The 27,108-nt window shown below is 40.2% G+C and overlaps 1 protein-coding gene and 1 non-coding gene across 6 annotated transcripts in view; one reads left to right on the forward strand and one right to left on the reverse strand.

Moving 5' to 3' along the window:
• LOC139766017 (anoctamin-5) overlaps positions 1-27,108 on the forward strand; it is a 131,442-nt gene that overhangs the window by 15,251 nt on the left and 89,083 nt on the right. The window contains exon 1 of one of the 5 annotated variants that reach the window (XM_071694111.1): positions 7,995-8,017. The exons of the other annotated variants lie outside the window; for them this stretch is intronic. The gene's annotated coding sequence lies outside the window, so the exon portion shown is untranslated. Of the gene's footprint in view, positions 1-7,994; positions 8,018-27,108 lie in introns of those variants that run through there. 5 annotated transcript variants of the gene reach the window in all.
• On the reverse strand, positions 14,938-15,010 carry TRNAR-ACG (transfer RNA arginine (anticodon ACG)). Its single transcript has one exon. It is a non-coding gene; the product is annotated as a tRNA-Arg (tRNA).

Consider the following 27,108-nt stretch of genomic DNA (forward strand, 5'->3'; position numbering starts at 1 on the left):
ACTTTTTAACATGATTAGAAAAAACATTTGATTCTTGTCCTCTTCTTGTACTATATTTATGTTGCTTAAATCTAACATAAATATCCTTACCATCTGCCCAACATAAAATGTATTACAGCTTTTACAAGGTATTCTGTAAACAGCCCGCAGAATTTTCTGGTAAGATTTTGAATATGTTCTTTACAGTATTGTTATTGCTGAAAGCTAAATTTGCGTTAAAGAATTAAAGCGACCTGGGCAGTAATGCAAAATTATCCCTTAAAGGGAGAACTAAAAGATTCTTGGTATCAAAGGGAGGTTTGGGTTTAGCTGTACAATTATGTCTTTGTTTTACAAGTTGAATTACCCACCTAATTAGGGACAAATTACAAAACAATTTATTGGAAAAAAGTACACGCTGAGACCAACATCTCTCCTTTCGTGCAGAGCTACAATGTAATATAACATAAAATCATAATTTTGTTTATGTACAAATTATACCTCTCTTATTTTGCTGTCTGTCGTTGCTATTTCTAAAAAGAAAAAGAAGTAATCACTGATTTTACTTGTGCAGATTGTCCTTGTCACATTTTCCTTCCCGAACTCCTTTCTTGTTCCTGGGAATATATATTATTCACTCTAAAGAAGCAGGAACCGAATCTTAGGTGAACTGTAATGAATTTTTTAAAGCCATAGCGACCGGTGTACTCAAAACCTTTCATACTTTGCACACCAAACATTCCGATTGATAAACGCAGGACAACTGTATTATTCATGCATGTAAACAGATGTAGGAAATGCACGTCAGCGTATCGACTTGAAACGGCGCAGCGTACTTTTCAAATCCCATGAAAGCGCTTCCCCTAACTCAGTTCTTGCTATTGATGGGACAAGCTTCGTTTTAATATATTCATTGGTCATACAGCTTTTGTCTAATGACCACCTTGTAAGACATCCTCCTACCTACCTGAGAAACCGTGCGCAAAAATATTTTTTTATGACGGTTTCGTAGTATTGAATAGGTTATGTGCTGAATGTCTTAATTAAGCTGTTGTATGTGTTGATATTACCTAGCTAGATGTATCCTCTTTGACTTTTTACAAGGAAAATTCCCTTTTTATATTTCAATTTTAATGTAGTTATGGAATGTAGAATTCCGAAATTTTGCATCTCATTGTGTTTATGAATGCAAAATCAGAAGCTGTTACTTTTCAAAAGTACATTAAGTTTCTAACTGGTAAAGGAACCTTATTCCCATGTATAAGAAGAAACGTCGGCCGATGATGACTATTATGTTGCTCACATATCACATCTAAAGTTCTCCACAGAATCATATACAGTGTGTTATGTTTGCGCGGAATGAAAATGGACAGGTTTCTTTGTTCTGATGTGTTTCCTTTTTTCACGGTGACATTTATTTGGTAAGATAGAAGTCTGTGAACGATGCCAATGTCTGCAACACGAAGTAAGAAACCTCATATATATATATTTTTTTTTTTTCGCTGTCTCCCGCGTTTACGAGGTAGCGCAAAGAAACAGACGAAAGAAATGGCCCAACCCACCCCCATACACATGTATATACCTACGTCCACACACGCAAATATACATACCTACACAGCTTTCCATGGTTTACCCCAGACGCTTCACATGCCTTGATTCAATCCACTGACAGCACGTCAACCCCGGTATACCACATCGCTCCAGTTCACTCTATTCCTTGCCCTCCTTTCACCCTCCTGCATGCTCAGGCCCCGATCACACAAAATCTTTTTCACTCCATCTTTCCACCTCCAATTTGGTCTCCCTCTTCTCCTCGTTCCCTCCACCTCCGACACATATATTCTCTTGGTCAATCTTTCCTCACTCATTCTCTCCATGTGCCCGAACCATTTCAAAACACCCTCTTCTGCTCTCTCAACCACGCTCTTTTTATTTCCACACATCTCTCTTACCCTTACGTTACTTACTCGATCAAACCACCTCACACCACACATTGTCCTCAAACATCTCATTTCCAGCACATCCATCCTCCTGCGCACAACTCTATCCATAGCCCACGCCTCGCAACCATACAACATTGTTGGCACCACTATTCCTTCAAACATACCCATTTTTGCTTTCCGAGATAATGTTCTCGACTTCCACACATTCTTCAAGGCTCCCAGAATTTTCGCCCCCTCCCCCACCCTATGATCCACTTCCGCTTCCATGGTTCCATCCGCTGCCAGATCCACTCCCAGATATCTAAAACACTTCACTTCCTCCAGTTTTTCTCCATTCAAACTCACCTCCCAATTGACTTGACCCTCAACCCTACTGTACCTAATATATATATATATATATATATATATATATATATATATATATATATATATATATATATATATATATATATATATATGGCAAACATAAGACGATTTCATACGTTTGCGAGAATACTTCGTCTCATCAATAAGACACGGTTGCCGAATCTTTGCGTCTTGGCATGACACTATCATGTTGCTGTTATTGTGATATTCGATCGCCAATATGAATGATATAAGTGTTAAGTGTAACGGCTTGAAACACTTGGCTTTAGACATTTGATATAATCGCTAGATATCTATTTTAGACAATCGCTTATCAGGAAATTGGAATTTTCTCTCCTTTTCATTCTTTTGAAAACCTGTAAAGAATGAGCATATATTTCGTTGGGATAAGGCGTCAAGGACATTGATACTCCATTCTGGTACCCACCAACGCTTCTCCTGCTGCGTGTGTGATGATTACATTCATTTACATTCGGTATATAATCATGAAGCCAAAATATCTTGCGCATCGAATATAGATGGATCTTTTTATTCACAACCCTTCGTTTACATGTCATCATGGTGCGTCAATATGTAGAGGCGGCAGTGTGGCAATTGGTGCTTCCTGTTTAAAAATTTGCTGTCGGAAATTGATCTCTGAAATTTGGTCAGGCAGTTTGTAAAAACTAAACGCTCCTAGGCAAAGTAAATGTAATCTAAAGACCTCTAACCAAAGATTTAAATTGATTTTATACATAGAAAAAAAAAATGTTAAGCTTTCCAGTTTCACAGTGAGACTAACGGTTGTAAGGGCCAGTCTCCCGCATACTATTTACTACTGACATAGTGTTACTAAAACCTTATTTAATATTTCAAACTTTTCCCTGGTTGTTTGTACTTTTACGAGTGTCTCGGCGTTCATTGTTGGATCATAAATACTCGGTATGTATTTTGAAAACGTATGTTAAAAGAATAGTATATTTTCGCCAGAGCCAGTATTTTTCAGTGTAATGTTAAAATAGTATTATGACGTAGGCTAAGGGATGGTTGAAATATTACACAGGCAAACTGTTGACGTCCTCCTGACAGCCAATCGCCAAACTTGACATGCCTGCAAAGAGCAATATGCTGGTGCTCTTATTGGATGTAGCCAAGTATACGATAGAGCGTGTTGGCTAGGTTTATGACAAGTTATATGTTTTTTTCGATAAGGCGAGCATATATTCCTGGGAATGTATCAGAAATACGCAAATGAATGTCCACGGAAGGCCGGACCAATGTAAACAAGCTAATACTTTGCTCAGAATGATTCCAAGGCAGTGGATATTGTACCACGAACTTTACGTGGCACCAGGCGGTTATAAAGGACGAATATCTCGGTTGGGACTTCCGCAGTCTGAGGAAACATGACCTAATCTGGCCTTAGATTAAATGTTAATGGGTATAGAATCCCGATCCGATTGCTCTTTACGAAAATGATGGCTTCGTGATTCAAATTTCTTACCATGCACATTAAACATGTACGGATATGTCCATATAAATTGATAGACTCTTCCTTCGAAAGTTTACATCAAAATAGTGATATGGAGAAGATCAGTCATACCAATACATTTCATTGCCTGTATGAATACATCAGAAGTGTTCCTCCTGTGTTTCAGAACTGAAAGCGCAACAAATGTTGAGATACTTTTTTGTTATCTGTACATTTGTTTGCTTCTTAGGTGGTGGTGGAAGACCTGTACTTTCCTCCAAATCATGTGATCAGACCTACACACCTATCTGTAATCATCTGTGATGCACAGATTACAGCTTCTTGTGTAGATAAAAGATAACTGATAATGCCGGACCACCAGAACTATCGGGCTTAGAGTCTACTGGTTTGTTGTATTTAAGCCTATCAATTGCCTGGGTCGGTACGTCCGTCAACTTCAAACTACATCCACTAACCGAAAAATCGTTTAAACCCTCTTCAGGGGGTGAGGATAATTGTAAAACCATATTAATCATGAAACGATTCAAACATGCTTATATACTTTAACTAAATCTGTAAGGATACATACAGACAGGCTTATTTCCTAGTTTCTCGTAAACATTTGACGCCTTTATCCATTTTATGAACATTGTTAACTGACGTACAAGACGTTACATTAAAAGGCTTTACATTCATATTCACTTATTCGATGAATATGAAAGCCTTTTAATTAAAGCCCTATATATAAAACATATATGACATCTTTCACTGGTTTCAAACGTTTTATACTGTACACTCTTAACCTTCAAAATCACACGTACAGGTTGAAGTTAAGGATACAAGTGATACCTTATCCATGCGAATTGTAAATTCTCAATGCAGAGTATAGATGTAATGTAATGTTTTTATTGTTATGATTACCATTAGTAAAGTTCTGAGCATTAGCAGTTGTATAAATGTAATGTTTTTACTATTACAACTACCATTAGTAAAGTTCTGAGCATTAGTTTATGAAGAGCTTTTTGTCGGTATTGGTAAAGCAAGGTGACTATGTATGTTAGATAATACTTAATTACTAGAAATGTATGTTAGAAGATACTTGATTACTGTAACTGTAGAAAAAATAGAAGTAATTAGCTTTCGACTGATGATAGTAAGTTTACTTTAGGAGAGCATGAATATGGATTTTTACAAATGTTCAGTATCTTAGTTTAATCATCATGAAGAGAGGCACTTTCTGTTTCTGAACCAGGGCTCCTGATGGATTTGAATCAGAAAATGACTAGGTAAACACAATCACTTTCTTTTTTTTTCGCTTTCCCTGATGACAATCCTCCCAAATCTTTTTTTTTTTTATTTTCACCCCCTCTCGTGTGAACTGGTGACACCAAACTACATATGTTGCGTCGGTAATCGAGATTTGGTTTGGTTTGGTTGCGTCACATAAAAGCATTGAGTGGCGTTACACGTAATTTATCCTACCGTTGCCAATAGTCGGCTGCATACTCCACCTAAGCATGATGTAATCAGCCAAGCGTCTCCAGACTAATCACAGGTAGGAATTCCTAATCGAATGCCAATCTATATTATTACCAGAAGCGTAGCATGTGTAGTGGTGCTCCATTGCTGCACACACACACACACACACACACACACACACACACACACACACACATTAGAAACTTCCTCTCCAGTCACGCGCCTTTCCACATCTTGGCATTAATCCTAGCCTTCCATTTCATGATTTCAAAACTGCGCTGGAACTTTCATGATTCTTAGTTTTCAGTTTCTTCAGGTTATGTAATTTTTTTTTTCTATTTTGTTATGGCTATTCATCTATTCCCAAATCAGCAAGTTAGCACAGGGAAAAATTGACTGAAACTTCGCTTGGTTCTTGTTTCTTCGTTTCTAGAAGTTGATGCAGGAGGTGAGGATTTCCAGCCCCCCCATCTCCTGCCCCTCTTTGTCGCCTTCCACGGCACAAAATATACGTGGATAGTGTTCTTTCAACCTTTTCCTCAAGGTATGTATATACGTATGTATATTATGTAGTACGGTTGATATTATCAGGGGTATATTTCCTTTGCATTTTCATCGTTCAGCTTTAGGCTCTGATTTGACGTTTGGCGTAACTCATCCTTTTTAAAATGGCTCTTATGATATTTATTTTCCTGCCCGAGTACTGCCATTCAGTTGTCTTTTGTTACCTGCTCATGAATTCATTCTTGCTCTCGAAATTCATTACATACGATGTGAAACTGAAGATTCACCTTCGCCTCACACACATAGGAATCATGGAGGGTTCTTATTATCATATTTAAAGGTATCTTGTCTCGTGTCCATAATCATGATGCTAACACATGACTCAGTCGCAGAAGATACATCAGGACTTCGTGGAAACTGTAGAAAAGGTGTGATGGTAGGATTTTTGCACTATGTAGAGGTCATTTGGCGAGTATTTCTCAAACTGCTTAAGATATGCTTGATTTTGGTAAAATATTGCTGTTTCTTGACGCGGATAGAAGCCATACTAAGTATTGCTATAAATTTTTCAAAAGATTTTAAAGCCAGTCTAAATGAGAAAAAAAAAGGGGGTTATGGAAACATAAGCGTAAATGTATGTTGTTGGATTTCATGGTTACGGGTAGTTAAATAGTCATTAACCAAGAATTGATTCCCAATATTTAAGACATTAAAAGCTAGCTATGTATGTCACTGTAATTAATATTGTAATTTACATATGCAAACCTCCGCCCCAGTTTTTATAGTATAATAGATGCTTCCAGGTTGCATAACCTATCCTTGCACTGCTAGTTTCGTAACTCCTCAAGACGTCTAAAAATAACATAGAACAAGCCGGGCTGGCGAATTGACCTGGGCATTAAGGAAGAGCAAGCAGGTCGGCTCAGTTCCCAGTATCTACTGGGGGTTCGCTGGAGAAGCTTCGTTACCATATTACACACGATTGGTACGTTACTAGGAATAGACTTAGTTGACAGTTGCCAAGGGAAGTTCATCACAGATTGTATAACGCCAGGTTCTTTGCTGGATTAGCTTGTCTTTCTGATCAGCTGGGAAGTCTCTAGTCGCATCGGTGTTGCTGTTCGATCAGACCGAAATATATTTTTGGAGTGGTTGTATGGTAATGATGGTCTTCCTCATTCTAAATGACTTCGCTTGACATTAGGGACTAGACAGTATAGTTAAACACACGGAATAAAACTAGGCATAACGTATGCCACATGTCGAGTGAAGGAGACGGCTGGATAAGTACAAAATGAACGTTCAAAGACATTAAAAAGGGAAATACACAATGTATGGGAAATTACAGAGGAACAATTGTATATTTTGTATAAGATTAAATGTAACTGTAGCTGACATTAGTGTAGAAAAGTGATATATATTAACGTAACAAGTGCATTACGTATCTGAAGCTGTAATAGAGGTGCTAAACATTTTGTGCTGAAACGTCTTGTCCTCTGAGGAAAAATGACAGCTGCGTGATCGATCGCACCAACGAAAACCCAAGTGTTTCACGCCTGTAACACCTGTACGAGGCTTGTTTGGCCACCTGCGTTGAGTGACATGCCCAGGAGCTGGTACGTGCTCCAAACAGTCATGGACAGCATGTTTCACCTCTACAGTGCCTACAAGAACATCATGACGCTTAAAGATAATCGCGAGGGTGAGTAGACTGAGGTAAATACGTGACTGTAGAACACGTAGTTGCTCATCAACCACAACGAGTAGTGTAGCGTGCTGCAGTCCGGAGCGGCGGAGCGTATCTGGATGTAGTGGAGCATATGTGAATATCATGCTCCGGAGGTGATAGATGCCTTCCCTATTGTGGTCATTATTTGAGAAACATAAATTGGCAACGTATAATGAAATTTTGATATTGCTAGCCTATTCAGGGGACTACTCTGCAAATATTTTTCATCGGAAAAAGGATCACAAATTACAGATTCGGATGACAAAATTATTACTTATTATTATTATTATTATTATTATTATTATTATTATTATTATTATTACTATTATTATTATTTTATATAAAGACTGGAGGGCTGAAGCCCACCAGTTCCCCCGTTCCGCCGCCTGTGACAGTTTCATGATCATACTTTTAATGTTGCTTAAACCACTTGAGCACGACAGTACGACCTTGGGGGTACGAAGGCCTGGCTTGTGATCTAACCTTAGAGGCACACGACGTCATTTCTCAGAGGTTGTGTCGTCGTGGTCAGGGGTCGAACTGTAGTGTTCAACTGACCTCAGTGTGGTAAGGAACCTTTGCATATTCTCACCACTGCAACAAATTAGCAAGGACACGGGCACGTATTTACATATGTACGTACGTGAAACACATTTTGATTAGTATAACCATGAAGGAGCCCCACTTATTCGAGATAACGAAGTCCTTAGAAAAAAAAAGTTTAATTAAAAACTTCATATATGTCCTACTCCAGTCACGAATATCGGTGATTTGAAGTTACTTGTCAATAACACTATGAGGTGCAGGTACGAGGTACGAGGTATAAAGAAAAATTATGAGCTTGAAGTGTGTGTTTGTGTTGATCATGATAACGATTTCCAAACCTCTTTGATTAATTTTGACCCATCCTATATCTAATATTATCCGTTTTCTATTCTCATGTTATATTGGTTATTAAGATTTTTTTTTTTTCCTTTTACGTTTTTCTCTCAGCAGTTCTCAAATCCTCTGTTGTTGATGTTAATTAGAGGTAAGAACATTTGTCTCAAGGGACAAACTGGAAGGTAAATAGATAAGAATAGGGGAAGCAGAAAGCAGGTGGGCTGTCCACCTAAAAGGTTGCTTTGGTGTTTTGAAGTCCATCACCTGCCAGGGGTCTTAATATTAAGGCTGTCAGCGTCAGGCTACATCAACCAACCGCAAATTTTTATCACCCTTGAGTTAAGGGTAATTTTGATACCGCTATGGATATGGTTGTTAGTGGGGACGATTATAATCCATGATTAGTTTATACGTTAACCACGAATTTCATTATTCATTCTTTATGGGGAAGGTAGACATAAACATCATTTTGAATGAATGAAGCATTTCTTCCTGTGTAACTCTCAGTTGATATTGTAAGAGAAAGGAATTTTACACTCATAGGGCCATGTTTATGTTTTTATATAATAACCGTTCGTAGAACGAATTTCTAGTGACTACAGATCGCTGTTTCAACACTTCGGTAAGAATTATGAGAACTTTCATGTTTTTCATATTGTACAGTTCAATGAATAGCTATTTAATTTGCAAAAAAATATTAGGAATATATCACAATTTCCATTTTAAGCTGAGGCCTAATCATCATATCGCAATATTAATTTTCAGCAAAATCATTGTGTTTACAGAGCTCGCTTACTCTATGAAAGTGAGTGTCAAGGTTGTGATAACATATGCATAAATAAAGATAGATAACAAGAGCATTAGATTAGAAGTGGTATATAATAAAAAAAAAAAAAGTAGATATGGAGAGTGCCGAATTCTAAACAAAGGACAGAACAGTGTTAAGTCAGAGGTTAATGTTTATTTTTTGACAAGTTGTTGAAAACCAGATCGGAATATTGCTCTCACCTCGTAGGACAGTATTAAACATGCGGATTTTAGTTTCAGTTAAGTTTCGCAACCCGACTATAAGTCAGTATGTAAACGCGCGCCCTTAAACTAATCTTTCATTAATAATTTTTGTTTACGTAAACTTGAAGCCGTGTTATATCGTTTGGTGTAGGGGTTACCTTCGATGCCTCATACATGGTCATTGATTATTGCTTCGTAAGGGTACGGGTTCGAACCTCAGTCGATGATTTTAATGGTAGGATCAATGGATAGGGGAATGTGGTGCGGGTGAGGGTTGGGTCCATCTCCACGTGATGGGGTAAGGGTAGGTGGCCCGTCTGTGGTTGGTCCGTGACAACGTGTTGGGTCATAGGTGGTGTCCGTGTCCTAGTGTTGGAGGCGTGACCGCGTGTTGGGGGCGTGCCTGCCTTCTTACCACATGTTAGTCAGACCTCGCTTGCCGTAGACAACGCATTAAGACTGCAGTCCACGTCACGGAGCCTACAAATGATATGGAAACAAACATATCTTATGAAATTATATAGATGCTATAGAAACAACCATATGAAGGTATATAGCTGCTGTGGAAACAGATATCGTCACTCCTTGGGAAATTATGACCCTATATCGTCAGTAGGTGATTTATCTCGTTGCTGACTTGGATAAACAGAGACCCAACCTAAAAAAGAAAAAAAAAATCACGTAAAATTTCAGGAAATAATCATTCGTAAGCAGATCAGTCGACTTTCAAAACAACCCTCCATGTTTGATTGTTAAGAAAACGGATAGAACAGTTTGAGGGTTAAAAAGAAAACTGCTCAGTTTGTAAGGAAATCATCCTTTGTAATTTCCTACGAATTTTTAATTACCGATTGTATTTACTTATTTTTACTGCACTGGGAGAGAGTTGCACACTGGGAGGGTCCTATCTCTTTTGCGATGTGCTTAACTGCAGTGAATATCAACCTGTCAGGATATTGGTAAATTGCTACAGACGTCACTCTGGAACGTACAGCAAACGTTCACCATCTGGAACTCTGGAAAGGGATTCCAGAAGCGTTGCATTATACTGATCGCATGTTTTTCTTAACTCCACAGAGTAGATCTGTGTTTCAGCAGTTTTTAACTTGGATGAGGGTTTATTAACCCATTACTTGGAGTTTAACGGTTAATTGATCACACGAATCGATAGGGAAAATGACATAACCACATTCCATGACAGTAGAACTCCTGTGTGTTATAACTTTGCATAGTTCTCAGTACATCCTTATCTTAACATCTCACTCTTTAATTTGAATCATAGATAAAATGATTCATGTATATGTATCAGATATACTGATATATGATAAGAACAGGTAGCCTTCCTAGTGCTGTATCAGATACATTCCAGGTGGCAAGATGAGATTGTGTGGGAGAGAGTCGAAGCTGAGTTCACGGAGATGTGACGTTAATATTGGCGATGAACATCACCAGTGTTCGTCCCTCCATCACCCCTGTAAGTGGGTGGAGTGGATGTGGGGTAGATCGAGAGAAAGTGTGGAGGTTATGGGTGATTTTGCGGAGTGAGGGAGTTTTTTAGAGAAGAGATATTATGGAGTGAAGGTGATGACTTGTTTGGTGTGACTGTGGTGAACGAGGCCGTTACTCCTCCTTGAGCACGTCAGTGCAGCCCTCATGGGTCAGGTCAAAGACCAGGTCATCAATGGACCCTTAGGACCGGAGCATCGTGTTCATGGGACTGGGTATTGATGCACTGAAGGATGTCATCATTGACTATAATTGGAAATCTTGATCCCGTGTAAAGAACAGTGGAAGGATATGTAATCTGGATTGAGAGATGAGAACATATGTGCCATAAGGGACCTACTAGGTTGTAAACAACTTGGGAGTTTTGAGGTGCTTTCTTGAAGGATGTGAGGAGGGTGGCAGTTTGGAGGTCATGGGGAGGTTAGAAGCGGTTATTATTTGTGGTCAGCATCCAGGATGAGTTGAACAAGTGACGCAGCAGGGACGGTAATACTCTCTCAGATCAATAGTACTTTCGCCCTTCTCTTTCCAATGATATTTCGTTCTTGGCACAAGACGTCACTCTCGCGGGGTACAACGAATTCGGGCGACCTTTTGGGAGATGAAGTTCAAGGTGAAGATGACAGTGCCTGATTTCAGACCCGTGGAGGAACAGACGGACCTTGGCCTCACAAGGTTCAACCACATGGATGTCCTCTTGGTCATGACGCAAAACTGTCATACAGGAAAGCAGAGGGAGTATAGATCACACACACACACACACACACACACACACACACACACACACACACATATAATCACATTATCATCATCATGTTTTTTCACCCTATAGACTGCTTCCCTAGGGATGTTCCTGTAATATCAAGGCTACCCTGCAAACAGTAGCAGGGAAAGGATGGACTTCTCTATAGAGTTCTTCGTCGAGATTGTACTCTTATGATATGTCGCCCGCTATTGTACATTGAGGGAAAAAAAAAAAAATTGTCAACTAACGCCAGCAACTCTAAATAATCGTATATCTACTGCCTCTGAGACAAGGGGAGCTTTGTTCAAATACCAAATATCAAAATAGTTTTGTGGCATGTTAGAAACCAAACATAATTTTAGTTTTGTGGCATGTTAGAAACCAAACATAATTTTAGTTTTGTGGCATGTTAGAAACCAAACATAATTTCTGGTAGTTTACTTGCTTTGAGAAGGAAAGATATAATGTAATACTCAACGTTTAGATTGAACTATTTCCTCAACCACTGACAGAAGGAGCTAACATTTACCTTTGAGAAACCTGTGATATTATTTTAAATGGATCAGCAGTTAAATAAATATAAAAACTTAATGAACGGATGATGCAGTGCGTTTCGGTAAAAAAAAAAAAATCGTCTAGTAGGATTGATATAGTGGCAACAAAAACTTTTGGCATATATTTCCTTTAGCTGTAGTGTTGAAATCTTAATCAGGCTTAACCCATCCTTTGAATATCGACATTTAGAACAAACATTGTTCGATTATTGTGCTGGGCTTTGTTTCATTATAGATTCTAGACCGTATCGAATGCGTTGTTTGCGTATTTTGGGCTATGACGCACCTGTGACGCAGTCTGCGGAATCGCTGTAATCTTTGTGTGTTTTGGTTGCAAAGCGGATATAATCAAAGTGTTTATAGTGTCTACAACGAAAACAGATATGGCACACCGCTTCACAATATAATCAAGCGTGGTTATCATATTCAGCACAGCGTCATTAAAACAAGATTTGCCACTTCCCAAAATAGATGGCTGCCGTGAAGGCAACACGTCCGTACGAAAATATGCTGTTTATTTTGGCAAGCTGTCTGGTGCAGCGACATAAGTCTATTTTCTAAGTTACAGCTTTCGTTAGGCACACCTCCTTTAGGACTCGAGAAGTTAAGAAAACTATTGTGTCTAGGCGATTAATAGGCTCTTGTGTTATCCGTCCATTTGAAATTATTTCACCTGTCAGTTCAGATTAACTTATTCGACAGATACCCTGTTTGATTGGTGAATGAGTATATATCATATTCATGGGAGGGTAGTTTAGATTCTTGAATATGCCTGACAATAAGAAATTAAACTTTTAAAGTTGCAAGCCTCCACATAGGTTGATTTAGAGCACTGTTAGCGTGCAAGGCTAGGATACGCACTAAGTAGTCAGATAGCAAATGATGCAGTGTTTAGATTCTAATGTAAACCTCTATAGAATGATGACCTTATTCATCACTTCTATCCAAACTTAGCCACTAAATGTTCGGCTGTGGGTCAGCAGCACATAACCAAACATCATTGTGATTGTGACCATTTAATTTGGCAGTGGAGTAAGATATGAATGAAGTTGATCATTTGATATCATAATGGCGATAGACTCCCCCCCCCCCCCAGTTGGTCATGTTAAACATACCATTAAATGATTTCCCTCTATATAAATCATTTGTCATTGTCTGTTAGTATGAATGAGGTTTCATAGGCCTCATTTTATTACATCGATGTAAGACAAGTGAGGAACGCTTTAGTCTTAAGATTTTTTTTTTTTTATATACAGCAACGTGGTCTCACAAACCAAACCAAATCGGTAGGTACATCTGTTTCAGTCTTTGAAGGGAAGCTTGATCTTTAGGCAGAGGTAAAAGAAGCATAAGAAGCTAAATCAGGAGCAGTTGCTATATACGATTAAAAAAAGTTAAATCCAACCATCTTAAGCAATAGAAAAAAAAGGTAAGATTTTAGGTATAATCACAGAGATGTGGGTCTCTTGAACGTAGTCTATGGCTGTTAAAACGAACATGAAATAAAGTATCAGAAAGACAAAGTTCATAAACGCTTTTTTTTTTTTTTTTGCCATTTAACCGAAACAGTCATATCAAACCAAACCTAACAAGAATATGTAAGTTCTGAAGTGTACTTTACATGCTGAGAAAGGTCCGAATAACCTTTACCTCATAGCTCGTTCACAAATTTTACAAAATGGCTAATATATATTTGTTAACCTAAGATTTTGCCCAGGGTTTTTTGATTTACCTCAATATCCATAGATCAGTAGATTTATTATTCATATAGGTCCTAACCTTGATGAAGACTGAACCATGCCTGACGCCTTCGACATAATCAAAAAAAAAAAAAAAGTTTAACGACACTGATAGGATGAAGAAGAAATTTAAAGAATATATCCAAGATAAAGTAAGCTTCTAGCCATTCTCTGTCTGATTTGTCTACTGTTGGAGTCATGTGATCGAGTAACTGCCGTAGCAATGTCTGATTAATTTCTAGGATATTCACTAACACTGAAGGACTCAGCGTATTTCTTGCTGAAATATACGATTCTATGAAAATGGGATTTATAGATTCTAAACAGATTACACGCATCATAAGTAATATTTGAAGGTTCAAATGCGAAACGATATTACAGGGAAGAGAAAAATTTACACCAATTTACACTGATAGCATAAACTGATTTGTCACGGGTGAGCTACAGTTTACAAGGATACCAGTCGTATATTAAAGATAATTATTGTTATTTGAATGCTGTTATTCAACGTATTTACTCCTATTTGCGTGAATGTGAAATATTTTATTTAATAGGAGTACTGGGTTCGTGGGTGTGGGATATCATGTTACTTGCTTGTGTAATAGATATTTTACAAATTAATGTTAACGAGTCTACAAACAACGGAATGTTGCGTGTCGCTAAAATATTAATGTTCCCATTTTTTATCCCATTTTCTGTTAAGTAGATGGAAAAAGAGAAAACTGGTATCGAGTGCGCGCATATTTCAGGGGTAACTTTGACAGTTGCCTCTAACTTTTTGGTGTTTTATTGATATAAACCAGTTAGAGTTTCCCCATATTTTTCAGTTACATTAATAGATATAAGGTATTATTGTATTATAATGTAGATGAATTAATGCTGATTAATTAGCACACGATGGGAAGAGTTAGTGAAGGACATAATGACAAACCTAATGTGAGTTACGGCAGGTTTGTGTATATATGTATTTTTGTTTTTCGTTCCTCCTACGCGTAAAGTACATTGGTAGAGTTTTACAGCCATAGGGCCCCATTGTTAAAAGATGGTCATCGACCTCGCCAGGATTCGAACCTGGAATCTTCTGATCCGTAGTCAGACGCGTTATCCGTTGCGCCACGAGGCCATACTTTTATGGTGGGAAAATGTCAGTGTGGATTTTCTCCCTCTTTATAAATCATTTGTCATTGCCTGTTAGTATGAATGAGGATGAAAGTTTTTAGTCAAAGGACAGTCTACATCAAGCTTTTTGACCGCCCACATTTATCAGTATTTAAACTTCATTTAACTTCCTACACAACTCATTTACCACAGAACCTGTTACACTTTTATTTCTAAGAAATAGTATATTAACATCATCATGATCCCTTAGGAATTCAAAAATGGTTAAGTCTCTCCTTAATCCGTTTTCCTTTCGCTTGGTCAGCTTAAGGTCTTCTCTCATTAAGCCATTACTCATTCCTCTAACTTCTGGCACCATTCTTGTGTTATATACCGTGCAGCCATTTCGAGGAGTTGTGTGTTTCATCCTGTGAGGAGACTTAGTGATAGCAATTCCTGTCTCTGTCCTCCTGAATGATATGAAGGGTAGGTAAGGTCGGGGTACCTGAATTTCTTGTGTAGCGACTAGAGATCATGTGTTTGTTGTTCTCTTCACCAGGTGTAGGGAAATCCATACACATGTTTGAGCTTCAGAAACCTTCAACGGATCTTTGTTAATGTTTGATAAGCCGTCTGTCTTTGTTACCAGAGGTCTGAGTCTGCTCACATTATGTCAGCTGACGAGTCTATTATATTGTGCTGAAAATGGTATGTGCAGGGAAGTTAGATGGCAGGAGTGTATAGGTGTTAGTTGAGATATAGAATATGACGAGCTTGCGAGGTTTGTTATATCGTTAATTACAGGTAAGAAGAGAATAGGTTCAAGTATTGATACCCAAGCTAATTCAAGGATTAATTCACAAGATGAAAATTGACGGCGTTTCCGGTCTTGGGAATGAGTAGAAATTGCTCTCATTAATCTAATATTGTTTTTAAATCGTTATAATGGCGTCTGATGTACACCAAAAGAAACAAGTTTTCCCGTAATAATTTAATGTAATTGTATCATATGTTTTTGGGCTGAAAGTATAGCTACGAGTTACTTTTCCGTTATGCATTCCCGTTCAAAATAAAAATGATATTAGTGAAGATTTATTTTACTCTTAAGCTGGTATGACACTGGTTCTAGTATGATACTAATGAAATTATCGCGTGACTTGTGGACATTCCATGCTCTTAATTTATTTACTGTAACGATGAGTGAACACGTTAGTAAAACTTCTTATCTATCTATATGTCTATCTATATTCATCTGTCTATCTATCTATCTATCTATCTTCCTGGTAACTTGGCGAGACACCTGACGAGGATTTCCCTGAGGAATTTTCTCGTGCACGCCATGACTAGGGCAAGTAGACAGGAGCTGCGTCTGATGTAAACTTAGTGCGTTTGTTGGTTGTGATGATTAATTTTGTTGTCCCATGGTACAGTCAAGGTTTACATATTGTTCATGGTTTTTCGCAGTTTTAGTAGGGTTACAGACATCTTGTATGAGGTACAGAGTATGGTATGAACGTTTTTCTGTATATATTATCTTACTGTTATGTAAGAGCGCCTGGTATTTCTTCGATGTGTGGCTAAAACAACGTTAGTTTGTGCCTCAAGCGACAAGGCGTTCGTAGTGGATCAAAAGACTACCTGTAGCATCAAGGACAATCTTATGTAGGTAAAAGATCACCTCCCTATAGCTTCAAGAACGTTAGTATGTGGACGAAAAAAAAAAAAAAAAAGCACCCGTAGCGTCAAGTGCGTTCCTCTGCAGATGAAATGGCATTTGTAATCAAATACGTTGTATGTAGGGAAAAAAAAAAGATGTAGCTTCAAGGACGGGATTATTTTGTGGCTGAAGCAACAACCTTTCTCCCTCCATATTCCTTATATATTTATGTTATGTAAAAAAAAAAGAAAAAAACAACTTACCTACCACCGTGTTTCCTGAAGGCCAAAACTCTGCCTTATTTCCTAAATCCACGTCTTAGTTATGGCATAGGTGTTTGCGATCCAGTGATTTAATGCTGCCATGTTTACTTCATGCGTTATCGACAGTTGACAAAAAACAAACCGTTATGGCTAACTTATCACGTCGTCACATTCTAGCTTAGAATATATATATATATATATATATATATATATATATATATATATATATATATATATATATATATATATATATAAAGAAATTTCTTCTTTCTCTGACAAGTCTGTTGTATGTCGTGAACTCCTGACCTTTACATCAAGGCATTGCTCTCATGAGTTATGTATATGTCTTCGTGGATACTTTTCTTGAGTAAGAGAACAAGATATATATTTAGTTGTGGGCTGTGATTGGATCTCGCTGTAGAGCAGAGTGAGTTCTGCAAGTGGTTGATGTTGTTCAGCCAGACCTCTTGGGAATCACTGACGCCGTCGTGTTTTAACTTGGCTTTTGGGCTACATGCTGACCTGGAGAAACAAATGAGCAAAACCTCAGGGGATCATTGGTAGCAGTCGACTCATGTCATGGTCACTGGCAGACGAGGCAGACGGCCCCTCGACGTTGGGGAACCGTCAAGGAGGCGACTCCCGAAGCTGGCGACTCGAAGTTCCGGGCTCTTGCAGTGACTCGAATATTGGAAGTGATTCAAACCCCTTTAAGTAGTACAATTCCTGATAAGTAGCCTTATAGCTTGAAGACTTTTGAACCTAGTCACTACCTGGCCTTACAGGCACACCCGACGTGCGTGTACTGTTCCCTGGTAGTTGGTACGTTAATTAGTTGCCTTGGGCCTGACGTGGTATAGTCTGGAACCGCGTGGAATTAAAGACCATCCATCAGTGCCAGATACACACCAGAACTTGGTCTATAAACGTAAGAAAGAATTCCCGTCAAATCTCAACTCCTTTCAGTCGGGTTAGATTATGGTACGACTTTGAGGTAAGGTTGTTGAAACAAAATTCAACTGGATTACGATACAAATATTTTCCAATTCTTATTAATTCAATATAATGGAATCTAATGGTATCTGGGCGTGTGATTTCTGTTTGTGGGAACCTGAGGCCTAGCTTCATGCATCGAAGAAATAGAAAAAGTTTGGGTGTTTAGACGGAGATGAGATAAGCGAGAAAGGATGGGAGCTAACTCAGATGTATGCCATCCGGGCCATACCTTGTCCACTTGTTGCTGAGAGGGGACTGACTCAGTGAAAATATTAAAGAACGTATAGGCTCAGTGGGAAGTGGTAGCGGAGGCCTAGATCTAGAATTGTTCAAAGTAACGAAAGAGAGAAATAAAGCTGTCGAAGAGAGCAACTTTGTCAGCGCGAAAATTAGCAATAGACTGAGGAAATCGTGAAAGAGAAAGGAAGGTTGAATTGCAGAAATTACTGGGAGTTTCTTTGGTTGAGGATCAGATAAAGTGTCAGACTCTGTTCTTTTTGGTTAAGGATCAGATAAAGTGTCAGACTCTGTTCTTTTTGGTTAAGGATCAGATAAAGTGTCAGACTCTGTTCTTAAGATATTTAGGAAATGGGAAGGTATATATAACATTTTGTTTGGGAACTGTGATGCAAGATTAAATGTAACAAATTAGTAACTTTATCCACCTGGCATAGTTAACATGTCAGCACGGATGATCCTCTGAATATTAACATCCATTCACACGTCGCTTTAGTCTCTCATTAACCCAAATCGATCGTCTCCAGCACGCAAAATTTTTTCTAGTGGGGTGGGGGTCCACTGGCGGCCGGTCGAAGGTCGGGTCGAAGATGATATGTCGGGGGTACGGGCGTGCGTCCGTGGACGTGTCTTGTTTACCCGTCACAGACCATCAACTTCCCGTCGTGCAGATGATAAATGAAAATACTTTCGTATCTTGTTTACTCGTCACAGACCGTCAACTTCCCGTCGTGTAGATGATAAATGAAAATACTTTAACCGTTTTCATCGATCCAGTCTACGCTCTCTCTTTTTTCTTTCTTTTTCCTTTTATAAATAGTCGATATGCACCTCTGAAGGATCTGAGAGACTGTTACATAAATTGTACTTGCTGGAAGGCTGGTTTTTCTTATGAAGCTGGATCGCGTTACCTTTTAACATGAGGGTAACGTGTCTTGTGAATTCAGTGTTGCTTTCTGCTAGATTTAGAAGTTATGGACTTACAGTTAATCATCAGAAGTAATTCATTCAACATTTGATTTACTTTACTCGCCTTTCCCGCCTTAGCGAGGTCGCGTCAGAAACGTACACAACGGAGCCTTCGAGGACAAGTCCTCGCTTGTGTCCTTCTCCTGTTCTTACCTTTAGATCATGACGATAGAGGACTCCTGTCGTCGGAGGTGAGGATATCCAGCCCTACTTTAAGGCACAACTCACTGCGGGACCTTCCTGCCCAGGGAAGAGGACACAGACCGGTGCAGATCGCGAGGTATAACAGAATCGTTTCAACCAGACATGTTTTGCCATTCGAGCACATCCCCCGTGATAATGCATGACCGCCGTTCCTCAGCGTAACGACTTGGGGAGCACACACACAGTCCGTGGGAGCTACGCTCTGTAATTTCAGAGACATTATGACCAGATTTATAGGGATATGTATCATGTACTGTTGTGGATAGTTTCTGTAGGAGGTCGTGAATACTTGCATTAGAAGACGTGCGCGCGCGCGCGTGTTTGTGTGTGTGTGTGTGTGTGTGTGTGTGTGTGTGTGTGTGTGTGGAGAGAGTTCTACAATCCTGGGACTTCTCATTGTGTGAAGGGGTTGTATGTAGGAGGGGGGGGGGGGAGGGGCATGTTTGCATGTTAGAGAAGGGAGTTGCGTGCAGGAGAAGGACTCTGGTGTAGCACATAGAGTAGGTGGGAAGGTTGGTTGGTAGGTAGGGACGTTGGTAGATAAGTAGGCAAGTTCACTGTACGCCAGAAGTGACTGCTTGATAGGGAAGGGTGTCGGGTGGGAGGCATACGGGGGAATGCAAACAGGAAGGGGGTGGATGAGGGTGGACGTATACGTTTTATGAGGGAGAGGGTCGAGTGCCTGAAGTGGTGGTGCTTGCCAGACGACCAGTGTGTGTCGGAGCCAAGGGGTTCATGGAGGTACAACTCCTCCTCCTCCTCCTCGTCACAGCTCACACCTCCTCTGGTCTTCCCTGTGACTGACCTGTACCTCGCACCTCCTCAGATATTCCCTGTAACTCACCTACATCGAGACCTGGTGCTGCTGCGAGGTAAAAAAAGAAAAAAAAGGAGAAATGTTCCGTGTTCATACAAAGGCATGTGTGAATAAATGATACATTTCCACCAGCGGGCTGGGCCATGTCCTCTTGACCAGTGGCAGTATATGTCTGCATGTCCTCGATCACCTGTGTACACTATTGACGTAGTGTCCTTGAGTTACGTGACCTTCCGTCTATGACATCGTAATCTTACGCAGAAGCGTCGTTAAGTGTAATCTCTTGACCTATCCCATGGTGACCCGAGGTGTCTTGTTATCTTGACCTCCTCATACCTGCTTTGTTCTCACCTTTTTCCATTCTGTACTCAGTCTTTCCTGGTACTTCCTCACACAAGTCTCCTTCCCAAGCTCACTTACTCTCACCATTCTCTTCACCCCAACATTCTCTCTTCTTTTCTGAAAACCTCTACAAATCTTCACCGCCTCCACAAACCTGAGCTGACTCAACGTCTCGACCGTTATTAGAAACTTAAGCTCCTACTGTGTTAACTTTTTGTTATACTGTCCTACCACACCCAGTACCTTGACCCTATTTTTCATTAGCCTTAACTGACCTAGTTTCTTGACCTTTCGTCACCAGTTAACCTGACCTTTCGTGACGTTATCTAGATGTTGATGAGATATCCTGATTTCGGTTATATTAACATAGTGTTTTGATCTGTTTTCGCTTAACCACATACGTACACTGACCTGTTGGTTCTTATCAGAGTGCTAAACATTTATGCCCATACTTAAATTTTGTCCCTTCCCATCCCTAAACATTTCCCTCTTTCCATCTCCCGTGTCCTCTTGCATCCCTAACTCCCCATCTTGTTCTAATCCCTATTTTTGTACATAATCCCTTCTTCCTCTCCCACGTTCCATAACCACTCATCCAGTTCCCCTTAATCCCCACCCACACTCCCTCTAACTTCTCCCCCTTTCTTTCACTCGCCTTAAATTTCTTCTTGGTATTCTCGTAACTCTGTTTCTTCCCTTCCCCCAACCCTCTTGTCTTTTGAACCTCTTACTCTTGCCTCCCTCAGTCCCCCCTACCACGTACGTCATGCGAAATATTACTCTCCGATTATTGATCCAATTTTTATTTTTCTTGTGTCCCATTTCCACTTCCAAGGGTTTGAAATCAGTTTTTATCGTCCCTGGGATATTGAGTAATGGTTGCTGCTATAAGTGGGTCACTAATGTGTTTATGTTCGCGTCAACACTCGCGAAAATAGAAACGTGTATATGACGTAACTTCCAGCGGAATCCATTTTCTATACGCACAAAACTCAAATCCTGGTGATATGTGGGAAGGTCTCGTGAAAATATGGAAAAAAAAAGAAATTCTGCATTCGCATATTCGTATCACCAATGATTAAGTAGATTTATAATGAAATTGTCAGGCGATGTCGTCAACAGCGTTGCCCGTTGTGTGTGACGTAACGGTCTTAGCACCAGTATAAATATAGTTTCTGTGTGTGTGTGTGTGTGTGTGTGTGTGTAAAGACCGTCTAATATTAAGCTTGGCACGGGCTGTTGCCCGTGGCGGACCACTCCTGGGTTAGAGTCTAACTACTTTGATACTTCAAGTAAACAATTTTCATTTAGAGGACTTGACAGCTTTCCGTAGTATATATTTAGAAATTTAATATTGATGTCTTATCACCGGTAAATATTTAGTTTGAAGGGCAGAACACCTGCCAGAACACCTGAAGTGTGAGTTTCAAGTCAGTTTTGATTGGTGGTTCCACAATGACGTTGTCGGTCTTATTGACCCAGACAATCGATAGGCCTAAAGTCGAAAGTCCCAGCCAACCAAGTTCACTAAGGAGCTCATGTCAGTTCATGTCAATGTCACATAAATTTAGAATATCCTCAAACAGGCCATACGTCACACCTAGCCAAGTAAGCTAACACCCTGTTAGCTTGGCAAGATTTCCTTCTGCGTCACTCATTTTTTTCTTTTCGAATTATTCCATCTCGACTCTACCCAGAGCCACTAGATCTAAATGTAAACGTTTTGAGTTCATTTCTTTTCCCGTTACTCTTAAATAACTGCTCGTGTGATATGGGCTTCAACTTTTGACCTCAGACGAATGAATCGGCGTCGAAAACTGTACCAAACCTGAACGCACGGAGTAGATAAACAAACGCCATCAAACGCAGCCCACGTCAAGTCGGTACGTAACTGAGACACTGCAAACTATGGAGGGCGGAGGAACGGCGCTGGGGTGGCTAGAGTACCAACCTTGACGTCATAATGCGTCACACACCAGTTGTGCGGACTGCGGCTAATGCTGGCAGAAGCATATGATAGTGAACAGACAAAAGCATTCTCTAATGTCGTATTGGCAGTTGCATATTTGAGTGAGGCGACGGAAGACGTTCATACCGCGTTCTACCAGTCACTCTCAACGATCCCGTTTTCCATTGCAGTAATATACTATTCGCCATTTCCCGCGTTAGCGAGGTAGCGTTAAGAACAGAGGACTGGGCCTTAGAGGGAATATCCTCACCTGGCTCCCTTCTCTCGTCCATCTTTTGGAAAATTGAAAAAGATAAAAAAAATGAGAGGGGAGGATTTCCAGCCCCCCGCTCCCTTCCCTTTTAGTCACCTTCTACGACACGCAGGGAATACGTGGGAAGTATTCTTTCTCCCCCTACTCCCCAGGGATAGTATATATATATACACAAAACATTATAGCATTACCAGTGTGTTTCCTCACACCAACCTTTGGAATACTGAAACCCAGCGAGGAGTATTGAGGACTGTTATAACAGTGACGGCAGAGTGGTAGTGTAAAACTTGATTGTTCATCGCCGTGAATAAGTCATAACGCAGCATTAGTGACCGCCGCTGCGTCAATATATTCACGGTGCCAGCAGACCTTACGTCTTTTGTTTTTTTTTATCATTATTATTCTTGACCCTGTGGACCATATCTATAGATAAATGAGGGTGTATGTGACCGTAGGGTTATCTTCATATCATTCGCAGACGTAAAAAAAGATGTCTCGTGAGCTGTTTTTGCGGATTCTCTCTGATAGCCTTATTGACCCAAGCAGGTGATAGTCCTGAGGGGCGAATAACCAACCAGACGAACCACTTGACGAGGTGCCATGCATGTTGCACGACTGTGTATGGTCCGAGAATTATATTATATACTTGAGGAAGGTGTTTAGTGTTTTCCATTGGTGGTTGTAACTTGACGTTGTTGTTATGCCCTTAACGACCCTGTCAGCTGATGAAGCGCAGATAATCGACTTAACGTATGTGTAGTACCGTCGCTCTGATGTTCGACATTAATTTAACTTCTGGAGGGGGGGAAATCTTTAACTTTATATAAGTGGCGGAATATTTGTTCATGCGAGAGCTACTGTCTTCCCCAGTAATGAAAAGAGAATCTGCGCATTTGCTCCAGTAGACGATGCCAATCAGGCTCTGTCTGGAAAAAAAAAGAATTAAATCCTTTCCCTTCTCACCTTACCGCTAAAAATTCTGTATGGGATGGCAGTCGAAAGCCATAAAAATCCAACAACATACATGTACAATCATAGGTGATTTACCATTGACGAAGTTCGTGTCTGAGGAGTGAAATTTAGGTCACGGATGCCTAAATTTGCTTGGGGTAGTTAAATTTCCGTACGTCAGCTAAGTCGGATGAAAATTTTATTTACACAAGGTCTGAGAGAATACGAAGGCGAACACCGACAGTGTGTACCCTGGTAGCGATGAACTAGATAGGCCCATTTTCTTTGCAGTATGCATTTTTAAAGTGTATGTAACAAGTCCTTGCATACGACTACTCATCACTCAATAGCTTTTAACCCCAACAACATACATACAAACACACATAAAATGGTTAGCCTTCTGTAAACTGATCATTTTATGGATATAGGAAAATGACTGTAATCCAACCCTTTCTCTAATGTTTAAACAATTAAGGCTGATTAATGGGCTTCACGAGATTTTCACAGTCATGGGAAATTGCGTGATGAATACCTAATTCTGTTGCTAGAACTGATCGTTCTTGCATGAGTTCTGATGACCGTGCATTTATGACTTGCGTGTCTTAATAGGGGGACTGGAGAACAGCCGGTGATAACCCAAATCATGATGCGTGATTGGTGTTGCGGTTATTTATAACGTTAGATTGTGCAGAAACACTTGACACTCACTGCGCTTGTTTAGACCAAGGAGAGGATCACGAAGGAACGCGAGAGCTTATTTACCGTACATCTATATAGTTCAGGAGCTTCTAGACTCCTGGAGGGTTGTGGTTAGCCTCGCTCCCTGTGCAATAACTGGTCCGTTTTCACGTCCCGGACTGAACAACTGAGTCATGTCCAATCTAGCTCTTCATCCCCTCCCCTGTGAGGTTGGTTGAGAGATGTGGTTCAAGTTGTAGACGAGGTAGCGGTAGGAAAGAGCGAACAAGGATCCCATTTGCACACATCCACTCTCTCTATCTGTCATGGATATTGTACTGCAGCTAACACCTAATACTCACAGACAAGTCACACGTAACTTTCCCGTGGTTTATCTTGACCGGTTCGTATGCCGTAGTTCAGTCCATTAACATCACGTCCTCACCCACCTCCCTCTATATAACTTATCGATCCACCTCATTCTATCCCATGCACCATCGAGGATGTTCGGTCTCATTGACCCTATAGCCAACTTCATTCTTCGCCTGTCTTCTCCTTCCTCTTCCTCCCTTCACTTTTAATACTTAGATCCTCAGACTTAGTCTTTCCTCGCTCATCCTCTCCACTTATCGGAACCATTTTAGCATACCTTGGTCAGCTCTCAGAATCAGGCTGACCTTGCTACCACGCCTCTCTCTTATGGTTATTCCTTTATTCGATAATTTCATACATTACATTTATTCATAACTGCAACAGGACCCCTCCACGAAAGGGTGCTGATGTTTCCCCAGAACCCTTTGCCCAAAGGCTCCTGCACCTCTAGGGGCTGCGCTGCACTTAGTGAAGTCAGGGGTTAGTGAGAGGACAAGAGCAAGGGAAGGAGTAGCAATACTCCTGAAACAGGAGTTGTGGGAGTATGTGATAGAATGTAAGAAAGTAAATTCTCGATTAATATGGGTAAAATTGAAAGTTGATGGAGAGAGGTGGGTGATTATTGGTGCATATGCACCTGGGCATGAGAAGAAAGATCATGAGAGGCAAGTGTTTTGGGAGCAGCTAAATGAGTGTGTTAGCGGTTTTGATGCACGAGACCGGGTTATAGTGATGGGTGATTTGAATGCAAAGGTGAGTAATGTGGCAGTTGAGGGAATAATTGGTATGCATGGGGTGTTCAGTGTTGTAAATGGAAATGGTGAAGAGCTTGTAGATTTATGTGCTGAAAAAGGACTGATGATTGGGAATACCTGGTTTAAAAAGCGAGATATACATAAGTATACTTATGTAAGTAGGAGAGATGGCCAGAGAGCGTTATTGGATTACGTGTTAATTGACAGGCGTGCGAAAGAGAGACTTTTGGATGTTAATGTGCTGAGAGGTGCAACTGGAGGGATGTCTGATCATTATCTTGTGGAGGCTAAGGTGAAGATTAGTATGGGTTTTCAGAAAAGAGGAGTGAATGTTGGGGTGAAGAAGGTGGTGAGAGTAAGTGAGCTTGGGAAGGAGACCTGTGTGGGGAAGTACCAGGAGAGACTGTGTACAGAATGGAAAAAGGTGAGAACAATGGAAGTAAGGGGAGTGGGGGAGGAATGGGATGTATTTAGGGAATCAGTGATGGATTGCGCAAAAGATGCTTGTGGCATGAGAAGAGTGGGAGGTGGGCTGTTTAGAAAGGGTAGTGAGTGGTGGGATGAAGAAGTAAGAGTATTAGTGAAAGAGAAGAGAGAGGCATTTGGACGATTTTTGCAGGGAAAAAATGCAATTGAGTGGGAGAAGTATAAAAGAAAGAGACAGGAGGTCAAGAGAAAGGTGCAAGAGGTGAAAAAAAGGGCAAATGAGAGTTGGGGTGAGAGACTATCAGTAAATTTTAGGGAGAATAAAAAGATGTTCTGGAAGGAGGTAAATAGGGTGCGTAAGACAAGGGAGCAAATGGGAACTTCAGTGAAGGGCGTAAATGGGGAGGTGATAACAAGTAGCGGTGATGTGAGAAGGAGATGGAATGAGTATTTTGAAGGTTTGTTGAATGTGTCTGATGACAGAGTGGCAGATATAGGGTGTTTTGGTCGAGGTGGTGTGCAAAGTGAGAGGGTTAGGGAAAATGAGTTGGTAAACAGAGAAGAGGTAGTAAAAGCTTTGCGGAAGATGAAAGCCGGCAAGGCAGCAGGTTTGGATGGTATTGCAGTGGAATTTATTAAGAAAGGGGGTGACTGTATTGTTGACTGGTTGGTAAGGTTATTTAATGTATGTATGACTCATGGTGAGGTGCCTGAGGATTGGCGGAATGCGTGCATAGTGCCATTGTACAAAGGCAAAGGGGATAAGAGTGAGTGCTCAAATTACAGAGGTATAAGTTTGTTGAGTATTCCTGGTAAATTATATGGGAGGGTATTGATTGAGAGGGTGAAGGCATGTACAGAGCATCAGATTGGGGAAGAGCAGTGCGGTTTCAGAAGTGGTAGAGGATGTGTGGATCAGGTGTTTGCTTTGAAGAATGTATGTGAGAAATACTTAGAAAAGCAAATGGATTTGTATGTAGCATTTATGGATCTGGAGAAGGCATATGATAGAGTTGATAGAGTTGCTCTGTGGAAGGTATTAAGAATATATGGTGTGGGAGGCAAGTTGTTAGAAGCAGTGAAAAGTTTTTATCGAGGATGTAAGGCATGTGTACGTGTAGGAAGAGAGGAAAGTGATTGGTTCTCAGTGAATGTAGGTTTGCGGCAGGGGTGTGTGATGTCTCCATGGTTGTTTAATTTGTTTATGGATGGGGTTGTAAGGGAGGTAAATGCA

This window comes from Panulirus ornatus, chromosome 56 (genome assembly GCF_036320965.1).
Source record: "Panulirus ornatus isolate Po-2019 chromosome 56, ASM3632096v1, whole genome shotgun sequence".
Classification (NCBI taxonomy): Eukaryota; Metazoa; Arthropoda; class Malacostraca; order Decapoda; family Palinuridae; genus Panulirus; species Panulirus ornatus.